Source organism: Chiloscyllium plagiosum, unplaced genomic scaffold (genome assembly GCF_037043375.1).
Source record: "Chiloscyllium plagiosum isolate Xiang-an unplaced genomic scaffold, Cpla_swu_hap1 HiC_scaffold_27, whole genome shotgun sequence".
Classification (NCBI taxonomy): domain Eukaryota; kingdom Metazoa; phylum Chordata; class Chondrichthyes; order Orectolobiformes; family Hemiscylliidae; genus Chiloscyllium; species Chiloscyllium plagiosum.
The window spans coordinates 47,769,053-47,783,136 of record NW_028270165.1 but is presented as its reverse complement, the minus strand read 5'-3'; the positions used below and the strand labels follow the sequence as shown (position 1 = coordinate 47,783,136).

The window sequence follows — 14,084 nt, the reverse complement described above, 5'->3', positions numbered from 1 at the left end:
TCTCGCTCTGCCTGCCTGCGCGCCTCTCTCTCGCTCTGCCTGCCTGCGCGCCTCTCTCTCGCTCTGCCTGCCTGCGCGCCTCTCTCTCGCTCTGCCTGCCTGCGCGCCTCTCTCTCGCTCTGCCTGCCTGCGCGCCTCTCTCTCGCTCTGCCTGCCTGCGCGCCTCTCTCTCGCTCTGCCTGCCTGCGCGCCTCTCTCTCGCTCTGCCTGCCTGCGCCCCTCTCTCTCGCTCTGCCTGCCTGCGCCCCTCTCTCTCGCTCTGCCTGCCTGCGCGCCTCTCTCTCTCTGCCTGCCTGCGTCTCTCTCTCTGCCTGCCTGCATGCCCCCCCTCTCTCTCTCTCTGCCTGCCTGCATCCCTCTCTCTCTGCCCGCCTATGCCCCTCTCTGCCTGCGTGCCTCTCTCTCTCTGCCTGCCTGTGCATCTCTCTCTCTGTAACACTCTTCAACTTTCTACATGTCTCAGTTAATAGTTGCCCAATGTGTCCTGTATGCTAAATTCATTCAAGTCTGGACATCCTGAAGCGAGCAATTATACTTCAGATTTCTACTCGCCAATTAAAGCTAACGTTGGGCACTCAAACAGATCGGGGGCACCTTGAAGCATGCCACGGACCTCATTGTGGGTCCTGGGCTTATCAAATAGGGTTTCACCTCTCGTAACCCTGGGGTAAGCAAATTCGTTATTACTAACTTTGTAAGGCACAAGTGCTCTCAGCAACATTACGTCCAGACGCTAGGACCATGTTGAGTTCTCTCACTAGTATCTTATGGCTGAGGAGGGAGAATTGTGTCATCATTTCTAACAGCATTTTTGTCCCTGGCCAGCTTTCCCCTTTATTATGGACACGACAAAAGCAGCAACCAAAGGATATCGGCTGGTGACCTGGCAGGACCAGGGTATCTACTGCCTGACTCGCCAACTATGGGGGATGGAAATAAAGCCCCATGTCAGGAAAGAAATTGTTTATCAGGAAGCAGTACAGCTGCAAGGCCAACCGTCTCCGCTGAGCCTGGGAAACACGAGCTTTAGCAAGCAGGCTCTAAGCTGAGATTCAAAATGGTTTCCAGGCTTTAATATGTGACCAAATGGCTGACCCAAATCTAACAATTCTCCCACATCATCGCAGGGAATAAAACAAGAAAAATGAAACAAAATGAGAAATAAATAGGTGACCGTGCTTAATGTTTGTTCATTATGAAGTAAACAAGAACTAGCAGTCTCCAAGGATTCGTATGGTGCCCTACTTGAGAAATTCTGTCCAACAAGTTTAATTCGGAGCAGTAGCTTTCGGAGTGCAACACCGTCATCAGGGGATTGTGGAATATAAAATTGTAAGACACAGAATTTATAGCAACAGTTTATAGTGTGATGTAACTGAAACTATATATTGAAAAAGACCCGGATTGTTTGTTAAGTCTCTCATCTGTTCGAATGACCATGATAGTTTCAGTTCTTTCAAATGTAAATCACAAAACATTTTAAAATAGTTAAATCCTCAAGTGAACTTTACCAATTGGTGTTGCGTCAGTCCAGATAATGTATTGAAGGTGTGAGCTCCCCTGTGTGTGTGAGACTGTCTGTGCCCCAATGGTTAAACTGATTTACAGAATCTTACATGGATTCGTGCAGTTTTTGAGCAAAGTAAGACATAATTCTGCAAGTACGAATTCACCCAACAAACTTGTGCACGTGTGTGTGTGTGTGTGGTGGGGGGGGGGGGGGGGGGGGGGGCGGGTAGCAATGTATATTTGCAGATACATTCTATGTGCATTTTTTGTAGGAAAAATCTGCAGGCAGTCAATACATGTAATAGTTTGTAAATTCAACTTCGGAAACAGAACCAGTCTGACTCAAGATTGGGATACAGGCAGACTCTGACTTAACACCTTTAATGCATTGTCTGAGCTGAGATGTGAGCTTTTGCTATTAAAACCTTGTTATATCAAGAAGGTGACAACAAGAAGTTCTGGGATTTACATTGTAATGAGACCTGCAACCTATTTGAAACGGTGGAAGACTTAACAATCCAGGTTTGTTCAATATACCATTTCAGTGGCAGGACACTGGAATGTTTTGCTCTAAATTGTGTCTTAGGATCTTATCCTCCACAACCACCTGATGAAGAGGCAGCACTCCAAAAGTTATTGCTTCCAAAGAAGCCTGTTGGACTACAGCCTGCAGTTGTGTGATTCTAGAATCTGGTTTCTAGTATCTGCAGTCCTTGTTTTTACCGAGTTGATTTTAACCCTACAGTGAATCCTCTTGCAAGGATGCCTGCCTTGAAGAAGTTTTCCTTCTCTCTCTACAAGAATATCAAGGAATCCCTCTCCCACTGCAACTTCCAGGTCATTTCCTCTGCCCTGAAGCTCTTCAACCATGTCCTGAAACAGACTCGCTACCACAGCCACATTTGCTTCCTCAGTGCCTGCCTCTGTAACCAACTCATCCTACACGGATTTTGGACCACCTTTAAACCAGCAGAGTTCGGATCCGAACAGGCCACTCCACCCTCCTGTCTGACCTATCACCTTCATCCCCACCCCCATTCACCCATTGTACTCTTTGCTACCTTCCCCCACCCTCCTCTCTGACCTATCCCCTCCATTCCCCACTCCCATTCACCTATTGTACTCTACGCTACTTTCTCCCCAACTCCACCCTCCTCTCATTTATCTCTCCACCCTGCAAGCTCTATTCATGATGAAGGGCTTTTGCCCGAAACGTCGATTTTCCTGCTCCTCGGATGCTGCCTGAACTGCTGTGCTTTTCCAGCACCACTCTAATCAAAAGTGGATTGGCCATGTTGAATTACCCATAGTGCCCAGGGATGTGCATGTTAGGATGGATTGGCCATGCAAATTACCCATAGTGCTGTGAGAAACGAACACAACTTAATCAATAATTTTCAGTCCGAGTCAGAGTTCTGAAGCAGCACATTTATTCGAACATCTTGCAAGATGGGTGGCTGTATGAAGAGAGACATACCTGACAGTAAAATACAGAGCTTTTTATACTTTTCTGAGGGCTCTCTCGACACCCCTACACTGAGCAATAAACCTATGAGTGTCTATTTCATTCTATCCCTTTATTTGGTGATTACTTGCATCCGTTATTCCTTCATTTGGTAATTCACTGCACCCAAGCCTAAGCCTATCATACTTATTAATTACCTCGCTTGTTTTTCTTTAAATCTGCCTTATTTGGCTGTCCTTGTTCGTTACAGCCTTCCTGTTACTTTGTCCAGTTCCTCTTATCTTATCTAAACGATTGACTTCTGAGATCATCCTTTACTATCTTGATAGTCCAAAAAGCAGACCTACAAACTATGAGCTTATTGCGAAATGCCCCTGCTGCCCTTTTTCTTGTGGTCAGCTACAAGTAATTTCTTAGCTTAAAACTATTTCTTAAAAGACCTTTATATTCTTTAAAATCAACATACACCTGACAACCTGAAATTTATCTCTCTCAATCCCCACCCCCACCCCCGTGACCCTCTCATTTATCTCTCCACCCTGCAGGCACTCTGCCTCTATTCCTGATGAAGGGCTTTTGTGCGAAAGGTCAATTTTCCTGCTCCTCGGATGCTGCCTGAACTACTGTGCTTTTCCAGTACCACTCTAATCTAAAGTGGATTGGCCATGCTGAAATACCGATAGTGCCGAGGGATGTGCAGGTTAGGGTGAATTCGCCATGCTATATTATCCATACTGCCCAGGGATGTGCAGGTTAGGGTGGATTGGCTATGCTAAATTACCCATCGTGCCCAGGGATGTATAGGTTAGGGTGGATTGGCTATGCTAAATTACCCATTGTGCCCAGGGATGTGCAGATTAGGGTGAATTGGCTATGCTAAATTAGGCAGAATGTGCAGGTAAGGTGCATTACTCAGGGTTAAATGTAGGGGAATGGGTGTGGGTGGGTCACCATTGGGAAGTTCGGTGAGGCCGAGTGGCCTGCTTCCACACTGCTTCCATGCGCAGTGCCCCGCCCCCTCAACCGTCACTTTTCCTCGGCCCCGCCACGAGTTCCTTTGTGACGTCACAGCACGCAAGTGGCCCTGTCAGTTTCAAAGTGAATCTCCCGCCCTCTGGACGACTCTTCATCCTGGGAGGGAGACAGAGATGGGAGGAGCGGAAATTGGTCACTTGTAGCAACTGGAGTGAATCCAGGGAGGGAGCAGACTCCGCAAACTCAGGTATGTGTCTTAGTTACCCGGGTGAGGAGGAACTGAAGGATAGAGATTGGGAAGGGGAGGGCTGGGTATCTTTTCTGTTTTGATGTTTAAAATACACCCGGTTCCCGCCAGTAACTGCAACAGGTACAAGTACAGCACATGCAATATTCCTCATTGCAGCTTCAAGCCGGTTTTGTATTCTCTGTTCTTTCTCCACTTTGGCTCCAGCACATTCAGCTTCTTTCCCTCATTCACATTCCTCCGCCCCCGCCCTTATGTTCCAAGCTGACCCTCAAAAGATCGGTTTGTCCCTCCATTCTTTCCCGGTGGCGCCCATTACTCTTGTCTATTTCTTGCCTTATCCGGCCTTGTGCGTGAACAAAGTGTTAGCGTATATCCTCTTTCATTGCCAGCTGCTTCCTTGTTTGCGAAAGCAACGTTTCCTCCCATTTTTCGCCGACACTGAGCCTTCTGATCTCCTTGATTGTGTTTTTTTTGTTTTTGCAGAAGCAGGAAACAGATGCTTATAACTGTTTGTACGAGCATATCTAGCTTAACCCACACCCCCTCCCCTCACAGCTCCTTATCTGTTTGTCTGTAACATCTACCATTGTTTGCAGGCACATTTCATGTATGCACATTTTAGCTAATACAAAAGCAATTATGTATTTCCTTCACATAGCTTTCATTCTTGTTAACTCCACTCTTGGCTGAAACAATTATACACAGGCGTTAGTTCATTTACCTTGCAGAAGCAATTATGGTTGCAGAAGTAACACTGCTTTACCTATATCCCACAGGGGTGACCCTACAACTTTGTATAAATAATGTGGGGCATGACGAGGCTAAATAGACAAGATCTTTGATCTGGGATTGCTCATAGGTTTAGGGTGAGATTTAAAAGAAACCGAAGGGGCAACTCCTAAATACAGAGGGTGGTGTGTGTAAAGAATGAGCTGCCAGAGGAAGTGGTGGCTGCTGGTACAATTACAACCTTTAAAAGGTATCTGGATGGGTACATGTTGGGAAACATTTAGAGGGACATGGGCCAAGTGCTGGCAAATAGGACTAGATTGATTTAGGATATCTGGTCAGCATGGACTGAAGGGACTGTTTCTGTGCTGTACATCTGTGATTCTGGCTTGCCACGAATGTTTGTCACGTCTGTATAGTTCAGTTTTTCCCTGATGTTGGTGTTAACGCCTTGGTGTCTTATTTTGCTCCCCACATCCTGGGGACATTAACCATTTCCTATCTGGTTGTTCTGATCTGGACTGCTGTCTGGATCTTCGGATTTCTGGGATTGGTCAATAAACACACCTGGAAGTGACTTTGTCAATCACATAAGCAATAGTTTATTCTTTGATATGGCCAGGTCGGTAGACTTTGATCAGCCCAGAAGGATTAGATTAGATTAGATTCCCAACAATGTGGAAACAGGCCCTTCGGCCCAACCAGTCTAAACTGACCCTCTGAAGAGTAGCCCACCCGGACCCATCTCCCTCTGACTAATGCACCTAACATTATGGGCAGTTTAGCATGTCCAATACACCAAACCAGCACATCTTTGGATTGTGGAAGGAAACCCACACTAACATGGGGAGAATGTGCAAACCCCACACAGACAGACCCCCCGAGGCTGGAATCGGACCTGGGACCCTGGTGCTGTGGGGCAGCAGTGCTAATCACTGGGCCACCGATGAGTACTGCTAGAGTGCCAAAAAAATCTGCCAACTTTTACAGAGTTTTGATAGAACTTATGTACATTCTTTAGAGTCAGACATTGGTTGTTACTATGTGATCATGCTCAATCCGATCCCGCAAGGTCCTCATGCTTTTTTGACTTAGCCTAGGTGGCTCAGTGGTTAGCACTACTGCCTCACAACACCAGGCTCCCAGGTTCGATTCCAGCTTTGGGTGACCGTCTGTGTGGAGTTTGCACATTCTCCCCGTGTCTGCATGGGTTTCCTCCGGATGATTTGGTTTCCTCCCAAAGTCCAAAGATGTGCAGGTCAGGTGTATTGGCCATGCTAAATTGCCCATGGTGTTAGATACATTAGTCAGAGGAAAAATGGTTTTGGGTGGGTTACTCTTTGGAGGGTCAGTGTGGACTGGTTGGGCCGAAGGGCCTGTTCCTAAACTGTAGGGAATCTAATCTAATCTATCATAATTTTTTGTCGACAACCTGTTCTTGGAATCGTATTTGTCCTCTCTGGTGGTTAGGATTAAAACGTTACTTCTGCGATTGATGGTTAGGTTCACATTTGTTACTTCTGCATTTGCAGTTTTTTTTCCCTGGATTTACATCAGTCTGTGGTATCTTGTTTGTTCTGAGTCGTGAGTATCTGCCTGACTCAGTCCCACCGAGTTAGCCAAGCAGAAGCCATTTTGTCCTACCTCCCATGTTAAAGTGGAGATTTGAGGTGGCCCAGGGAATCCTTTGAGAACGCAGACCTGTAAAGCCTCTCTCTTGGTTTGTCCTGGAGATCATACTCTTTGGAAGCCTGGAATAAAAATCCCTCATTATAAAGTCGCAAAATGCAATTCAATTCAATCCATAGCAGTTAAGCACGAATAGTTAATTCTCTACGGGATTCAACAGCCTCAGCAATAAAATGGTCTCTCTCTCTCTCTCGTGTCCTTTTGAACTCTCAAGACAGCAAAGATATATTTTGTGAATGCTCCGCTTGCAAGGGGTAATAAGAATCCATTATAATGGACAAAATCCAACAATTAATTACAAAGCTATGGATAGTACCGAGTCTTGTTTCAGGGTCAAATTCAAAGACTATCATTCATTTCACACGGGAACGGCTGTGAATGTTATCACTTGGTGTCCTGTTCACACAGACTCACCGATGCTGAGGTAAACATTCTTAATTGCCTCAGCATCCTGTTATCACTTGGTGAGCCCAGGTGTCCCTATCATTAAGTTCTCTCCTCTTTCTGAGCCTTCCTGCCTGTTTATTTTCTAGTGCAGTAAATGTATTTAATAATTCAACATTACATTTTAGTCTGAATGTTTAAAGACAAGTTTTAAGGCTATAGACTTTCTCACCCAGATGCCCACACCCTCATTCCTCCCTTTGATTGCACCGTGATCACTGAAAGAGAAGGCTAGTCCAAACGAATGCCCTTCAAGGTGGTCCAGCCATCAACATCCTGTAGAGCGGCACCACCATCTTCGCAGCTCATCTGGTCATATTTATCATCGCCATCGACACGTGTGGGTGAGCCATCAGATCGCAAAAGGAGCATCTTCTGGGGCAATTCTATATCACTAAGGGACCTCATAAGCCTAGCAATTAAACACCTAACAATAGCAATACCGACAAACAGAAGAAAATTATTCTTACATACATAGCTAAATTGATAAGCCAATTGTGCCATCAACCCGATCTGCAGTTTCCCCAACTTGTCCCTTCAGTCATTCTGGATCTCTTCTTGTATCTTAGTTAATATTGCTAGTAAGATTGGGAATGCCCATAGTGCATTTATCTTGGACAATGGTGCAGACCTCACCCTCCTGGGGGAGTATATAGTCTAAGGCATACCGATTCTGCACAGAGTAAAGACACAGGTCTGATAATCCCAGTTTACTCTGTTCCAGAGCCTTTTTGGTCTTATTTCCTCGAGTGGTCAGGCCGCAAAAGAGAGAATTGCGGTTCTTTTGACTTGTCACCCCTGCCGATCCTTCCAACCTCAGGGTACTCTGGATTCCCCAGGCTATTGGGTGTCCTGTATTGTCACCCAGTCCCTTGGGATCCTTCCAGTTGGAGCAAGGTTGGCTGAGACCGACCGCTGTATCCTCCTCAGATGGAGGTTCCATCGATTTGTCCACCGGCCAGGACAAGGTACTGTTGTGGGAACAAGGGCTCCGATGGTGACTTTATGAGGGACATCTTTGCCATCCAGGACAAGGAAATTGGTAGCTTTACCTGAGCTGAAGAAATAATAGTTTGGTTTGGTGTATATTAGGGAGACTTTGTCAAAATCGGTTACTGAAATGTTACAGCAGGGGGGTCTGGTCAGGTCTACAGGAGTAAAAGGTGTTGCTTGAGCTCTGTTTTAAAAAGAAATGGGCCAAGTAACTCGAGCACTCGCACTGTATGGGAGACAATGGTCCTCAGAATGCTGTTCCCATTGGGCTCTCCCTTAGCTCTATTGTACATGGACTTGGTGACAGTATCAGATTCTGAAAAGAGAAAAGGCCTATAAATGCACAAGGGAAGGGGTCCCCTCCAGGTTTTACTTTCCACCCCTACGGTGATCAAAGTCACTGGGCACTCAGCTTGGGTCCAACTGCACCATTGTAAATTGATTGACCGCACCAATCAAAAGTGGGGAAGAGGAGGAGAGAATCCTGGAATCCCAACAAAAGGAGTGGACCCTGTCCATTTGGGTTCCCTACATGTCCCTCCTCTTAGTTCAAATGTCTGTAATAAGATTAACATGAGAACAACATATTAACATTGGAACAACGAGGTTGGAGACCATTGCCAGTCCAGTTCTTGATGAGCACCAAAGAACCAGGCTCTACCCGTGACGAGGATGAAAGGGAGGGAACATCGCTGTAGGCCGCACGCTCCTGGGAGTGAAAGGCATGCATAACATTAGTTAGAGCAAGAACATAACCAATCATTGCTTCGGTCATGTGGTGGAAGTGGACTGAGAAGGGAGCCGAATCGTTCCAAGGGGTGCGGAGGCAGTGACCAGAGAGACTCTCAGCTGGAGACAGTCGTGTCTTGCTCGCAGACATGGATCGCATCTGGAATAAGGCCACAGGGATTAACATAACCAGGAGAGGCCAGACTCTGCCATTAATTTGGCAAGTTTAGTCTTGAGTCTGGTTAAAACATTCAACAAGGCCGGCCGCCTGAGGATGATAAGCACCATGCAGTTGCTGACAAATACAAAGCTGGGAACAGAGTTCTCCATTAATATTACTACAAAGTGTAGTCCATTGTCTGAGCTAATGTATGCAGGTACACTGAAGCAGGGAATTATTTCCTTAAACAAAATCTTCACCACAGTCTCAGCAGTAGTGTTAGGAGGAGGGTAGGTTTCAATCCACTTCGAAAAGACATCAGCAATAAGCAAAACATATTTATAGTAACTCAACTCATTTCTACAACTCAATGAAGTCCAGTTGAAGTGTCTCCAAGGGACCCTCCAGTAAGGGAGTTCTCGTAGAGATACTTGAACTAAGAGGTGGAGGATCGCCTACCCACGGACATGTTTGATCACGTACAACATCCTGATCGGGAAAGCCACTGACCTGAGTATCGATGCGATCTGGAACGATCTGAGGTTATCCTGATGTCATCTGGTGCACTAGACCAGACGCTTTCAATGTGGTGTTGCTTGAGCGATGGCGTGAGCTGCCAAAGGAAGTGTTGGGTGCTGGTACGATGATAAGTTAAAAGGCTCCTGGACGGGCATCTGAATATGAAGGGTTCAGATGGGTCGAGGCCAAGTGATGGTAAATGCAACTGGAGTCATAGAGATGTACAACACAGAAACAGACCCTTCGGTCCAACTCGTCCTTGCTGACAAGATAGCCAACCCAATTTAGTTCCAGCTGCCAGCACCCGGCCCATATAGGGGCCAAGTGATGGCAAACGGAACTAGATTAATGTAGGATATCTGGGCAGGTTGGGCTAAAGGGTCTGTTTCTGCGCTGTGAGACTCTAATTGTCTTCAGTGAAAGCAGAAGTGTGGTTGTGAAGGCTGGACTTTCAGAGCATGTTCTGCCCTGACTGGGGGCTGAAGAGTTTGACTGAAGTGTATTGGTGTTAATGCCTTGATGTCTCATTTTGCTCCCACCTTCCTGGGGTCATTAACCATTTTGTGTCTGGTCCTTCCTCAAGAAGCTGCATTGCAGGTTCACCCTGAATTGACACTTTTGTTTTTGCTTCCCAAAATCAGACCGGCTCACTCAGCAGTATCCCAGTGTTGTGAAAGATATTAACTTTCAGGTGGAGTTATCCAAAATTCAGAGAGATGACAGTCTTAATGTTTTTGCTTTTCCTGCCCCTGTAAGATCCTGAATCAGCACCCTCAGGGGAATTAGTTAGAGCGGAGTGGGATGGTCCTTTTAATTTTGTGGAACAACAAAAGAATACTCCAAAGAAAGTAGAATTGCTTCTTCTGAATGTCTACCCTGCACTGATAGTGATGACTTTTGTAATCTCTTTTTGCAGAGTATTTGAAAATCTGAAGACTGAAGTTTCAAAATCAATAGATGAAGGGCTTATGCCCGAAACATTGACTCTCCTGCTCCTCGGATGCTGCCTGACCTGCTGTGCTTTTCCAGCGCCACATTTGTTGACTGACTGTCCAGCGTCTGCAGTCCTTTCTTTGATGTCAATGTCTGACAGTCACTCAATCCATCGGGACCGCAACGATTTTTGACTGTGATTTCTGTGAGAGGGATCAATGCTTTTTGGTTCCTGTTTGAGGACGTTTTCAGCATCAGTGGGACTGGACGAGAGACCCTACTGTTGCAGCGCACTGTGCGTGGAGCCTGAAACCGTTATACGGCCTGGAAAGGGGATTTCACGGCAGGGAGGGGCTCTACACGTGTTTGTGTGCAGCTGAAGCTGTGGCCATGGAGAAACCTGAGGAATTCCGCCCTGTGGAGGAACCGTGGAAGTGTGCGACTGTGGGAAAGGTTTCCGTTTCCCGTCTGCCCTGGAGACTCATTGGCGCAGTCACACCGGGGAGAGGCCATTCCCCTGCACCGACTGCGGGAAGGCCTTCAGACATTCCTCCCACCTGTTGGCCCACCAGCAGGACCACATAGGGGAGAGGCCCTTCAGCTGCCCAGCGTGCGGGAAGGCCTTCAGTTATTCCTCCAACCTGCTGACCCACCAGCGGGTCCACACGGGGGAGAGGCCCTTCAGCTGCCCCGAGTGTGGGAAGGGCTTCACCTGCTCCTCCAAACTCCAGACCTACCAGCGGGTCCACATGGGGGAGAGGCCGTTCACCTGCTCTCAATGTGGGAAGGGCTTCAACTGCTCCTCCAACCTGCTGAGCCACCAGCGTATCCACACGGGGGAGAGGCCCTTCAGCTGCCCCGAGTGTGGGAAGGGCTTCATCCGCTCCTCCAAACTCCAGACCCACCAGCGTGTCCACACGGGTGCGAGGCCCTTCAGCTGCCCAGAGTGCGGGAAGGCCTTTACCCACGTCTTCTCCCTGATGCGGCACCAGCGGATCCACACGGGGGAGAGGCCTTTCAGCTGCCCCGAGTGTGGGAAGGGCTTCATCCGCTCCTCCAAACTCCAGACCCACCAGCGTGTCCACACGGGTGCGAGGCCCTTCAGCTGCCCAGAGTGCGGGAAGGCCTTTACCCACGTCTTCTCCCTGATGCGGCACCAGCGGATCCACACGGGGGAGAGGCCTTTCAGCTGCCCCGAGTGTGGGAAGGACTTTACCCAGGCCTCCACCCTGCTGACCCACCAGCGGGTCCATACAGGGGAGAGGCCATTCAACTGCTCTCAGTGAGGGAAGGACTTCACCTACTCCTCCCACCTGCGGAGGCACCAGCGATCGTGCCATCACAGGGGGATTGAAGGAGTGACGACCGAGTGCTATTATCGATTGGACTATCAACCCAGATCCGGGGACTCCCAGGTTTGAATCCTGCCACGACAGATGGCAGAGGGAGTGGGTGGTACAGGGGAGAAAGCCCCCATTTAATTCACCCCCTCCCTTGTTCGGGAAGGGAACCGCCATTGTGGGAGAGGATTCATTCAGTCATTCCAGCTGCACCCTTTACCCGGTCTGACCTACACGTGACTACAGACCCACAGCTGTCTGGTTGACTCTGCACTGCCCCTTCCTGGCAAATGAGCGGGGAGAAATTTACTTGGAGACAAGATATGTGTTGAAATTGCTGAGTGAGGCAATACTTCCTCCGGGTTACGGCTGTACCAAGGATCCAATTACAAATGGACAACTTGGTGCTGGCCAATAGTAAAGACAGTGAGGGGGGTGGGACAGGGGAGGTGTGGTGTGTGCACTTTGAGCTTGAGTTGTTCAAAAAGCAACTACTTTTTCTCTGCCTTGTTATTGGGGGGATCTGAAGCTGTAACAAAGTTGGGTTGCAATAAAGGTTACCTGAACTTAACACCGGGCTCAGACTTTCATTGAAAGCTTTGAGCTCCAAGAGGTTTTTGTTTTAAAGCTGCTCATTTCTTTCCGCCTCCGGCACTAAGTTTAGAACATAGAACAAAGAACATAGAACAATCCAGCCCTTCGGCCCTCGATGTTGCGCCGACCTGTGAACCATTCTCAGCTCGTTCCCCTACACTATCCCAAAATCAACCATGCGCTTATCTAAGGAATGTTTAAATCTCCCTAATGTGGCGGAGTTGACTACTTTAGCAGGTAAGGCATTCCACGCCCTTACCATTCTCTGCATAAAGAACTTGCCTCTGACATCTGTCTTAAATCTATCACCCCTCAATTTGTACAGGTTGCAGGGGGACTTGGATAAACTGCAGAATTGGGCTGAGAGTTGGCAAATGGAGTTCAATGCAGCTAAATGTGAGGTGATTCACTTTGGGAAGCTGACGTCACCATCCTAAGAAAAAGTCTTTCACTGTCTCCCCTATCTAATCCTCTGCTCATCCTGCAACCTATAACATTCTTCCAAACTGTCCAGTACTCCACCGACTTTAGTGTCGTCTCCAAATTTACTAATCCATCCACCTATGCCTGTGTCTAAGCTATTTAAAAAAATGACAAACCGCAGTAGTCCCAAAACAGATCCTTGTGGCACACCACTAGTAACCGGACTCCAGGCTGAATATTTTCCATAAACCACCACTCGCTGCCTTCTTTCAGAAAGCCAGTTTGTAATCCAAACTGCTAAATCACCCTCAATCCCATGCCTCTGCATTTACTCCAACAGCCTACCATGTGGAACTTTATCAAAGGCTTTACTGAGGTCCATGTACACCACGTCAACTGCCCTACCCTCATCTACATGCTTGCTCACCTTCTCAAAAAACTCAGAGGTTTGTGAGACATGATCTGCTCTTGATGAAACCATGTTGACTATCTGAAAACAAATTGTTGCTTGCTAGATGATTATAAATCCTATCTCTAATATTCCTTTCCAAAAGCTTTCCTTCAACAGACGTAAGGCTCACTGGTCTATAATTACCTGGGTCATCTCTGCTGCCCTTCTTGAACAAGGACACAACATTTGCAATCCTCCACTCTGGTACTAAGACTGTCGACAATGACGACTCAAATATCAAAGCCAAAGGGTTTGCATTCTCCTCCCTCGCTTCCTAGAGAATCCTTGGATAAATCCCATCCAAGTAGAAAGTGTCTACTTTCACTCCTTCTAGAATTGATAACACCTGTGTGCAACTAACATTGATCATTTCGAGTTTAATATCTCGTACCTCATTCTTCTCCTCTGCAATATTCTCCTTTTCCTGAGTGAAGACCGATGAGAGATATTCATTAACACCTCTCCAATCTCCACAGGGCCCACACTCAACTTCCCACTTCTGTCTTTGATTGGCCCTATTTCTACCGTAATCATCCTTTTATTCCTCACATACCTATAGAAAGCTTCCTCCCTGCCTGACAGGGATATACCTATCAAGGACACACAATAGCTGTTCCTTAAACCAGCTCCACATTTCAATTGTCCCCATCCCCTGCGTTTTGCTACCCGAATCTATGCATCCTAAGTCTTCCCAAATTGCATTATAATTGCCCTTGCCCCACCGATAACTCTTGACCTGTGGCATGTTCCTATCCCTTTACATCGCTAAATGAAACCTAACTGAATTATGGTCACTCTCTCCAAAGTGCTCACCTTCCACTAAATCAAACACCTGGCCTGGTTCATTACCAAGCATCAGATCCAGTGTGACCTCCCCTGGA

At 47.3% G+C, this 14,084-nt stretch overlaps 1 protein-coding gene across 1 annotated transcript in view; it reads left to right on the top strand.

The window, feature by feature from the left end:
- Nucleotides 1–4,159: 4,159 nt before the first annotated feature.
- The window catches only part of LOC148143911 (uncharacterized), a 384,436-nt gene continuing 374,511 nt past the window's right edge, over nucleotides 4,160–14,084 (top strand). The window contains exon 1 of the mRNA XM_087974541.1: nucleotides 4,160–4,196. The gene's annotated coding sequence lies outside the window, so the exon portion shown is untranslated. The remainder of the gene's footprint in view (nucleotides 4,197–14,084) is intronic.